The sequence below is a fragment of the Pseudophryne corroboree genome, chromosome 4 (assembly GCF_028390025.1).
Source record: "Pseudophryne corroboree isolate aPseCor3 chromosome 4, aPseCor3.hap2, whole genome shotgun sequence".
NCBI classification, from domain to species: domain Eukaryota; kingdom Metazoa; phylum Chordata; class Amphibia; order Anura; family Myobatrachidae; genus Pseudophryne; species Pseudophryne corroboree.
Window position 1 is genome coordinate 493149060 of NC_086447.1, and position 11824 is coordinate 493160883.

The window sequence follows — 11824 nt, forward strand, 5'->3', positions numbered from 1 at the left end:
CCCTAGTGCCTGCTTCCCCCCCAGTGCCAGGTATATGCCTCCAGTGCCGGGTATATGCCCCCCCAGTGCCAGGTATATGCCCCCCAGTGCCAGGTATATGCCCCCAGTGCCAGGTACATGCCCCCAGTGCCGGGTATATGCCCCCCCAGTGCCAGGTATATGCCCCCAGTGCCAGGTATATGCCCCCAGTGCCAGGTACATGCCCTCAGTGCCAGGTATATGCCCCCAGTGCCAGATATTCCCCCCCAGTGCCTGCTTCCCCCCCAGTGCCAGGTATATGCCCCCAGTGCCGGGTATATGCCCCCCCAGTGCCAGGTATATGCCCCCAGTGCCGGGTATATGCCCCCCCAGTGCCGGGTATATGCCCCCAGTGCCAGGTACATGCCCCCAGTGCCAGATATTCCCCCCTAGTGCCTGCTTCCCCCCCAGTGCCAGGTATATGCCTCCAGTGCCGGGTATATGCCCCCCCAGTGCCAGGTATATGCCCCCCAGTGCCGGGTATATGCCCCCAGTGCCAGGTACATGCCCCCAGTGCCGGGTATATGCCCCCCCCAGTGCCAGGTATATGCCCCCAGTGCCAGGTATATGCCCCCAGTGCCAGGTACATGCCCTCAGTGCCAGGTATATGCCCCCCCCAGTGCCAGGTATATGTCCCCAGTGCCGGGTATATGCCCCAGTGCCTGCTCCTCCGGCCCCCCCCTATGTGTTGGAGGGACACGAGCGCATCGCGCGTCTCTCCTGTGTCCCTCCTGGCTCTCCCCCAGCTGTCTAATAAAGGAAGTGCCGTTCGTGAGCCAATCAGAGCTCACGAACGGCACTTGCTTCCTTAGACCGGCCGTGGGAGAGCCAGGAGGGACACAGGAGAGACGCGCGATGCGCTCGTGTCCCTCCAACACATGGGGGGGGGGGAGCCGGGGGAGCAGGCACCGCAGCAAGGAGGGAGAGGAGATCGCAGATTGACATGCGGACGCTCGTCCGCATGTCAATCTGTTCTAAATCAGTGGCGCCCCCGCAGCCCCTCGCCCCCAAGCAACCGCGAGGACTGCGGGGGCAGTAGTTACGCCACTGTGCTAACCAATGCATTAGTGATTATAAGAATCCCGGGAATTTGAGAAATCCAGAAACAGTTCAAAGGAAACCGTTTATTAATTTAAGGATGGGCAACGCTTCTTTTTATTCCATTCCTGACTCTTCACTAAGGGCCTAATTCAGATCTGATCACAGCAGCACATTTGTTAGCAAATGGGCAAAACCATGGCCTTCATTTCGAGTTGTTCGCTCGCTAGCTGCTTTTAGCAGCATTGCACACGCTAGGCCGCCACCCTCTGGGAGTGTATCTTAGCTTAGCAGAATAGCGAACGAAAAAATTAGCAGAACTGCTACTAAATAATTCTTAGCAGTTTCTGAGTAGCTCCGAACCTACTCACAGATTGCGATCAGCTCAGTCCGTTTAGTTCCTGGTTTGATGTCACAAACACGCCCTGCGTTCGGCCAGCCACTCCCCCGTTTCTCCAGACACTCCTGCGTTTTTCCCTGACACACCTGCGTTTTTTAGCCAACGCCGGGAAAACGCTGAGTTGCCGCCCAGAAATGCCCCTTTCCTGTCAATCATTTACCGAGCAGCAGTGCGACTGAAAAGCGCCGCAGATGCCACAGCAAAACTGCTAAGTTTTGTGTTAAATAACTAAGCGCATGCGCCCTTCGTGCCGTGCGCATGCGCAATTTGCAACAAATTGCAGCATAGCGAAAATCGGCAACGAGCGAACAACTCGGAATGACCCCCCATGTGCACTGCAGATGTGGCAAATATAACATGTTAGAGCTAGATTTGGGTGGGTTATATTGTTTCTGTGCAGGGTAAATACTGGCTGCTTTATTTTTACACTGCACACCCAAATCTAACTCTCTCTGCACATGTTATATCTGCCCCTCTGCAGTGCACATGGTTTTGCCCATTTGCTAACAAATTTGCTGCTGCGATCAGATCCAAATTAGGCCCTTTGGGGGTCATTCCAAGTTGATCGCACACTGCAACTTTTTGCTGCCTGTGCGATCAGATAGACGCAGCCTATGGAGGAGGGTTTTTTGCATAGCAAGGGTGCGATCGCTTATGCAGCCGAGTTATGCAAAAACATTTTGTGCAGTTTCTGAGTAGCTTCTGACTTACTCACCCACTGCGATTGCTTCAGCCTGTCAGGTCCCGGAATTAACGTCAGACACCCGCCCTGCAAACACCACAACACGCCTGCGTTTGCCTCACCACTCCCCGAAAACGGTCAGTTGAAAACCAGATCCGCCTTCTGCCTGTCAATCTTCTAGCATTCGCCACTGAGAACACTTCTGTCATTGCTCTGGTCGCTGCCTGGTGACGGCTGTCGCTGGGCAATGATGTGCATACGCATTGGGCCCGCGCGCAGCCACAGTTCAGACCCGTTCGCACGGTAGTGATAAAAAGCAGCATGCGCATAGGTCGGAATGACCCCCTTAGTCCCAAGTCCGTAGAAGTGCAGTTTGACATGGAAACCGTTGTTTCAAAAGAGAAGATTACAATGCTCACTTTAGTCTTGGAAGTTGGACTCAGATTCCGATAGTGAATTTTTTGAACACTCTCGCTGCTTTATGAAAGGAACTGTTCTTCCTAGCCATGTCTTCCTTCAAGAAGAGATCCCAGAATTATCTTCGAAATCTACAAGTTTCCAAGTGAAAAGTCCACATTATCGTACTAGACATCAAGTGAATATTTGTGGATCTACAGTTTCACGTACCAAACCCCCTTGTAACTCCTTCCCAAGTGAGCATCCCTATGCTCTTGTACTAATGGATATTCTAGATTAGGGAAATTCTGGCAATAGTGATGATGGTGAATGGTCTACTTGTTCCAATGACAAGAGTTTTGCTTCTGAAGATGAAGATTGGGAAGACTTCTAGAAATCCAGTTTGAGGTTGTTTCTCATTTCTTTCAGATTTTTTGAAAATTCTTCTTCAAGAATAAACCAAAGGGAATTCTTGAAGAAGAATTTTCAAAAAATCTGAAAGAAATGATGGCTCTCCGGAGTCCACCCACGAAGAGGGGAGTACTGTCAGGATCCTGGACTATTTCATGCTTGTATTAGTGTTCTCTGAAGCTTACCTCCTAATCTGCAGGGATTTCTCTTAGTCCAACAAAATGCCATGCAGCTCCCAGCTTTCAGCTGCAGCATGTCTTGTGTTGTTCACTTCTGATTAAACCACCTGTGTGTGGATTCCTCTGTGTGAGTAGCTGGCAAGATCCTATGTACAACATTTAGGTTTCTCTGTGCATTGTTTCCAGCAGCCATGTTACCTGGTCAGCTGGCTGGACTGTTTACCAATAGGAGTGTTAGTATCCTCAGCTGACTCCTTCCTCCAATGGCAGCCTACCTAAGGGTATAAAGCAGGTCTCCTGGGAACAGGAAGGGGCCTGTACAACTTCCTTCTTTCTCCAGTGCATGCTGCTGTCTGTTGCTGCTCAAGTTTCAGGCTCCACTCTGTGCTTCCCAGAGTATTCCTACGTGTGTATCTCTATGTATTCTCTATTACCGATTATCATTGGATATTTGTACGTGTCCTCCAGTTACTATCATTTATTTCTTCACATGTTCTCAAGTACTGTGTGCCATCGGTCAAGCATCATTCATTTCTTTAAGTGTTTTCAAGTTCACCTGTTCTCAAGTACTGTGTGCCATCGGTCAAGCGTCATTCATTCCTTCAAGTGTACAAAAAACTGAATTTTGAAAACTGCAATACATCACAAGCGCTAAAAAACATTAGTACAACATCACCAGAACGTTCCTTTTAGGTTAGGTGGAATATTTTCTTTATCTGATGTTCTCCTTTGGTTCAGACCATTTAGGTATAGAGACTCCAACAAAGGTAATATGGAATAAAACAGACGTAATAAAAAACCAATGTGTAGTAAGTCTTGTGAAAAAACAAGGTAAGTATTAGTGCCTTTTAAGAGGCTTTTTTTTTTTTTTTTTTATAGAAGACTATACAGAATCCAAAGCGTACCCCACTCACACTTTAAGCGGGGATATATAGGCACATCAAGGTTTCTTTTATAGGGATGGTGGCTTCTACCGTTTTTTATACACCCAGTGTGGATCTCAAGGGGTTCAACCAAGCAAAGCTGTGAATTATTTAGATGTAAGAAGTTGATGCGTACCCCAACACTCACACTAGGAGGGCAGATGTGAAGCCTATCAAGGTATCTTTTTCTTCTTAGAGTGAAAGTGGCGGTCCTGATGTAGTATATTCCAGATCACAGATCAAACCCCGACAACTCCAAACAAGATAACATGAAAGAAATAGCAAAAAGCAACCAATGTGTAGTACGTTCTATTAACCCTATTGAAAGTCGGTGAGGTGTGGCTTAAGTACCTCTAACTAACTAAAATGATTCCAAAGCGTACCCCACTCACACTTTGAACGGGGACCATAAGGCACATCAAGGTTTCTTTTAGGATACTGACTTTTACCACTTGTGTTACACCCAGTGTGGGTCTAAAGCAATACAACCAATCAAAGGTGTGATGAACAATACGGATGCGTACCCCAACACTCACACTCAGAAGGAAGGTGAAAAACCCATCAAGGTATCTTTCTCTCCTTAAGGTGAACAAATGATTATCCAATATGGCGTACCCCAACTCACAGTTTGAGATACTAGATGACTCCCGTAAAGGTATCTTTAAGGTTCCAAATAGGGAATGGTATTTCCTGCTTGGATCAAGTAGTTCTCCATTGTTCCCAAAAAAGTTGTAACTCCCACAACAAAATGGAGGAAGGGGGTTACATATGTTTATTCACAGTACATGGGAAAAAATGACAGGGAACATATAATAAGAAAAACATATGCAGCCGCACATGTAACAATGGAATAAAAATGGCAAAGAGGAATTTTGGAAAACCACTTGCACAGAGGTAGATAAAAATGTAAAAAGAAAAAGAAAAGAAAATCCAGATAGTGGCAAGCTACTCACACTCCTGCTGTCAACGCGTTTCAGCCCTCACCGGGCCTTTATCAAGACATAATGGAGTGTGTTAGTAGCTTAGTATTTAAAAGGCAAGGAGCCAATCGAAAGAGAGCAGGAAGTGACATATTAATTAATTATAAAAACAGATATATAATATCTACTACGGCATTTTGCACTTTAAGTATTTTAAATGTGTATTTAATCTTATTAATGTAGGATCGTATATTTTTTTTCACATATATGCATTATACTCATATAGACATTATTAAGTTTTCACTTATTTAACTACACAATGTATTGGGGATGTATAATCATCTTAATATATCATGTAAACATACGATCTGATTTAGATTGTTTTTTTCAGAACTATTTTTCCGATTTTAAACTACATTTCCCATGATTCCCGGCTTTGGACTAAAATTAATACCGGCAAACCGTGTTACCATAACGACTGTTTACATGCCCCACAGTCACCAAGACATTACGATACAGAGGACGGCCTCCACACACGAGTGGTGCTACAGGGAAGGTTTAAACTACATCTCCCATGAACACCGCAGACCGTCTTCCGTTATGACAACTTCCGCTTTTGGGTGATGAGTTCCGTTTTCCGTTTGGCCACATGGAAATACAAAACTACAGCTCCCATGAGCACTATGGACTGTTTCTTAAGAAATGTTTTCCTTTGAACTAACGGCAATGTGGATCGAGAAAAGACTACATCTCCCATAATACTCGATAACATCGTCACTTCCGCCGGAAGCCCACGGCCGCAATTATCTCATCCAGTTTTGTTTAAAATATAATTTCCTATAGTTAGAATCTAATAAAATCTAATGTTAATGTATGGTTTATTTAACAAGAATGGTCCCAGCATGTCTTTGGTATGAAAATGACAAGGCAAATTGTTTTTATAATTAATTAATATGTCACTTCCTGCTCTCTTTCGATTGGCTCCTTGCCTTTTAAATACTAAGCTACTAACACACTCCATTATGTCTTGATAAAGGCCCGGTGAGGGCTGAAACGCGTTGACAGCAGGAGTGTGAGTAGCTTGCCACTATCTGGATTTTATTTTCTTTTTCTTTTTCTTTTTACATTTTTATCTACCTCTGTGCAAGTGGTTTTCCAAAATTCCTCTTTGCCATTTTTATTCCATTGTTACATGTGCGGCTGCATATGTTTTTCTTATTATATGTTCCCTGTCATTTTTTCCCATGTACTGTGAATAAACATATGTAAACCCCTTCCTCCATTTTGTTGTGGGAGTTACAACTTTTTTGGGAACAATGGAGAACTACTTGATCCAAGCAGGAAATACCATTCCCTATTTGGAACCTTAAAGATACCTTTACGGGAGTCATCTAGTATCTCAAACTGTGAGTTGGGGTACGCCATATTGGATAATCATTTGTTCACCTTAAGGAGAGAAAGATACCTTGATGGGTTTTTCACCTTCCTTCTGAGTGTGAGTGTTGGGGTACGCATCCGTATTGTTCATCACACCTTTGATTGGTTGTATTGCTTTAGACCCACACTGGGTGTAACACAAGTGGTAAAAGTCAGTATCCTAAAAGAAACCTTGATGTGCCTTATGGTCCCCGTTCAAAGTGTGAGTGGGGTACGCTTTGGAATCATTTTAGTTAGTTAGAGGTACTTAAGCCACACCTCACCGACTTTCAATAGGGTTAATAGAACGTACTACACATTGGTTGCTTTTTGCTATTTCTTTCATGTTATCTTGTTTGGAGTTGTCGGGGTTTGATCTGTGATCTGGAATATACTACATCAGGACCGCCACTTTCACTCTAAGAAGAAAAAGATACCTTGATAGGCTTCACATCTGCCCTCCTAGTGTGAGTGTTGGGGTACGCATCAACTTCTTACATCTAAATAATTCACAGCTTTGCTTGGTTGAACCCCTTGAGATCCACACTGGGTGTATAAAAAACGGTAGAAGCCACCATCCCTATAAAAGAAACCTTGATGTGCCTATATATCCCCGCTTAAAGTGTGAGTGGGGTACGCTTTGGATTCTGTATAGTCTTCTATAAAAAAAAAAAAAAAGCCTCTTAAAAGGCACTAATACTTACCTTGTTTTTTCACAAGACTTACTACACATTGGTTTTTTATTACGTCTGTTTTATTCCATATTACCTTTGTTGGAGTCTCTATACCTAAATGGTCTGAACCAAAGGAGAACATCAGATAAAGAAAATATTCCACCCAACCTAAAAGGAACGATCTGGTGATGTTGTACTAATGTTTTTTAGCGCTTGTGATGTATTGCAGTTTTCAAAATTCTGTTTTTTGTATGTATAGCTAAATGTGGTGACATTTATTTGAAATCTGTTGCATCTGAGCTGCTTGGCGCCAGTAAGGACTACTCCCTAAACACATTTATTCAGTTATTCCTTCAAGTGTGTTCAAGTTCACCTGTTCTCAAGTACCGAGTGCCATCGGTTAAACATCTTTGTATCTTCTAGGGTTTTTTCTGGTTCTCCAGTTCCCAAGTATTGAGTACTTTAGTGCTTCAGTTTCATCAGAGACTTTTATTATTCAGTCTGCCACTAGTTATTTCTTTGTAGGATTCCTCAGCTATTTCCGAGTACCTGTCCAGGGGGCCGTGACCTGCCTATCGGAAGCAGTGAATCCCAAATCCCTATTAGAGGGGGTCACTGGTGAAAGCCTTCCGGTGGCTTAGACTCCATGCCTCTGAGCAGTTCTCGCCAACACTCGGTTCTAGCGACATATTCATCCTCCTAGTTTAGTGTGGCAATCTGATCCTGTAATCTCATCCCAGAAACCACCAGCTGGGTACACACCGACCCAGGATGTGACACCCGGTTTGTGACAGTACAGTATGTATATGTAGTAACAGAGGTGGAGCTCAGGTAGGCAGTCAAGTCTGCTGCCACCGGGCTCCTGCCCTGAAGTGCAGACCTCCCCTCCAGTTTTGTGCTGGCTGCAATGAGTCAAACTAACTCATTCCTGTAAGCCCGCCAGCTGCGGCTGTAGCGAGGACCCTCCAGCGCCCCAGGAAAGCAAGTGGCTATGGGAATTGGGAGAGGAACTGCCGCTGCTGCTGTGGGAAGATGGGAGGAGGGTTGTTGGGCACACACACGTGTGAGCCAGTGATGAGTCTGTACCGCGACTAGATGGGGCACCGGGATCTGAGGCTCTCCCCTGTGCCCAGTATGTTTGGTCAGATCATGACTGAGCTACCCGGCTGATACTGACTGGGACTGGCTTCTGCTGCTGCTGATTATGAACAATTTTACTTTGTTTAGGGCACTACAGTACAGTGCCTATAAAAAAGGTAATATTGCATGTGTGTGTGTGTGTGTGTGTGTGTGTTTGCATATATATATATATATATATATATATATTCCGTGTGAAATGGGTGGCACTCGCGGGGAACTTTAACAACCAATGAAATAACGAGAGAGACTAAGCCCTGGAAAGTTTCAGCTATATTCTAGCTTTCGTCAGACCAAACACATATTAACATTAAACAAACATTTATACCTTACCTCACACCTGGTGCTCACTCCTCCCTGGTCCGGTACGCTGGCGGGGATGGATGACGTCGTCGCAGCTCAGCCGTGTGACCTCGTCCCGCCTTCTGCATCGCGCCGGTCACTGCCCACTTCCTCCAGTACTTCCTGCAGCCCTGCGCGCTAGCAGAGACCAGTGACGTCATCACGTCCCGGTTGAGAGACGCGCTCTCTCCTCCTGCCCGGCCCCGGTCACCTAGGGAACAGATATACAAATATGACTTAGTGCATAACATCACATGAAAATGACATAAAGTGGAATTTGTTGTGGTGCCACCACTAAACTTGATACCTTAGATAATTAAGTCAACAATGTTAATCACTTACTCATATAGCATATTCTACCTCCTATTCGTTATAACATCTATCGTGCACTGGCAGTAATGTTGACCTTATTACTATGCCCTTTCAAAACAAATATGAAACATTGCTGAAATGAACCTACATATTCCTATTGGCAACCAATAGTTAAAGTGGCCTCACTCCTATATCTTCCCTATTTATATGAAGACAACCATCCCTAATGCTCCACTACGTTGCAGAGACATCGTACTGACCTATAAGAAACAATTCAACGGTATCTGCTCATTTAACCCCCCGGGGGTCTGTGTGTTGAGGAAATGGATCCACCTCGCCTCACGTTGTAACAACATTTTCTCTCTATTGCCCCCTCATTTCATTTCAGGTTGCTGATCTATAACTTTATATTTCAGACTTGATAAATTGTGTTTATATTTGGCAAAATGACGTGCTACTGGTTGTGCCTGGCTCTCTCCCCCCAAAGCCGCTCTGATGGCCGACCTATGCATGGCCATTCTTTCACGAAATTGTCTCACTGTCTTCCCCACGTAAAACAATCCGCAGGGGCAGCGGATTAAATATATCACAAAGGTATTCGTGCACGTTAAGATCTTATCAATTTTAATGAACTTGCCTGTATGAGGGTGTGAGAAACCTGGTCCCACCTCCATATAGATGCATGTGGTGCAGCCAATGCATCGGTAACACCCAGGTTTCTTGCTAAGGAAAGTTTTAATGGGGGCAGCTTTATAGTTAGAGATGTCATTATGTACCAGCAGGTCCTTCAAGTTTTTATTCCTCCTGTAACTCTGTAGTACTGTTTTATCCCTCAGAGTGCCTAACTCCTTATCTGTTGTGATGACCGGCCAACTGTCCTTTACATGTTTCTTCACCTCTTTACTGACTGTGGACCACCTCTGTACAAATGGAATTTTATTCCGCATTGGGGTTGTATCCTTCCCAGCCCCCTTTAACAGATTTCCTCTATCCATCTCAAGGACTTTGGCCTTGGTCCGCATGAGTTCTGTCCAATCATATCCCCTGGATTTAAACCTTAGGGCCATTTCTTGGATCTCAGTCTCTGTATTTACTAAATTATCCGAGATCCTATGGACCCTGAGAAATTGGGAATATGGGAGACTGTATTTACTAGAAGGCAGATAAAAACTTGCAGCATGCAGCAGTGTATTTCGATCCGTTGGCTTCTTGAATAGATTAGTGTGGATCTGACCCTCACTGATTGAGATAATGACATCCAAATAATTGACTTCTTGCACACTACTGCATGTTGTAAATTTGATGTTAGTATCCATCTGGTTAATCCTAGACAGTGTAGCCTCAAATTCGTCTTGCGTGCTCCAACCAAATCAGAAAAAGATCATCTATATAACGAACAAAAAATATTATCCTGCTCACAATATAGGGATCTGTGAAAAATATTTCTTGCTCCACTTCGAACATAAAGCAGTTTGCAAAGGCTGGGGAAGTGCAACTCCCCATTGCACATCCCTGCCTCTGTTCGAACCACCTACCATCGAACAAAAAATAATTTCGGGTGAGGGTGAGCTTGAGTAACTCTAAGAAAAATTTAATATCTGGCCCACTATATAATGTACTTGTGGACAGTAACCGTCTGGCTGCCTCTACACCTCTATCATGAGGGATGTTGGTGTAGAGGCTCACCACGTCCAAAGTGCACAGCAGGCTATTAGTCGGTAATACTGGCAGCTCAGCTAATTTGTTAATAAGTGCTGTCGTATCCTTTAAGTATGTAGGTTGAGATTGCACCACCGGTTGAAAGTGGTAATCAAGGTATTGCGAGACCTTGTAGTACACAGAGTCCCGAGCTGAAATTATCGGACGACCCGGTGGCACCTGTGCATTCTTGTGTATTTTCGGAATCGTATAGAATACTGGTGCCACCGGGTGATCCTGTATCAGAGCATCCGACACAGCCTTAGAAATGACATTATCCCTAGCTGCTTGTGTTAACATCAATCGCAACTCTTCATTATAGACAACAGTGGGGTCCCTTTCCAATTGACTATACACTGCTACTTCGCTAAGTTGTCTATACGCCTCTTTCCTATATTGCTGTACATCCTGAACAATGATCCCCCCACCCTTATCTGCTGGGCGAATTACGATCCGTTGATCTTTACTAAGTGTGTGTAATGCTTCTCTCTCGCCCTTAGTCAAATTGTCATACACATGTTTCTGCTTCTTGACTGATTCCTTGACTTTAGAGTCTAAGACCCTGGCGAAACATTTTAAAGAAGCATTACTACTCTGTGGATCAAAACATGACTTAGGTTTAAGCTTACTGGGAACATCATCTACCAGCTCAGGATTAACACTATGTGCAAAATGCTCCTGTAACCGTAATCGTCTATTGACTTTATAAGAGTCCACTTTCCACTGGAACTCATCAAACGTAGATACTGGAATAAACGACAGTCCTTTATTTAACACGGACAGTTCTTCTGACGACAACTCCCTTTGCGATAAATTAAACACTATGTTGTTTTCTTCTTTGCCTTCGGTCCTTTTTTTGTGGAGCCTTTCGCACTGTTTGCCTCGCCTTGTGAAACATCTTTTTTTGGGCCGACCATTGCCCTGGTGTTCACCCCTAAAGGGGGCTTTCCTCCGCGTTTGTTTGAGGTCTCACTCTCACTTTGTGAAGTTCCTTCACCGCTAGAATTATCAAATGGTTGATTACGACGTGTTCTATATTTGTTATATCGTCTGGGCTGTGTTCCTCCGTCTGGGTTATTCACCCAATTGTAGACATGCCCCTCCTGGTAGTCTTTCTGGACTGTGCTTAATTTTTGCCTCTTAAACTTCACCAGGTCCTATTTATAGGCATCTACTTGGCAGGTTAGCTTATCCATCCATTTTGTTTCTGTATCAGCCTTTAAAACAGGGGCGTACTTAGCCTCAAATGTAGACGTCATCTCTTTTAACAAATTCAGC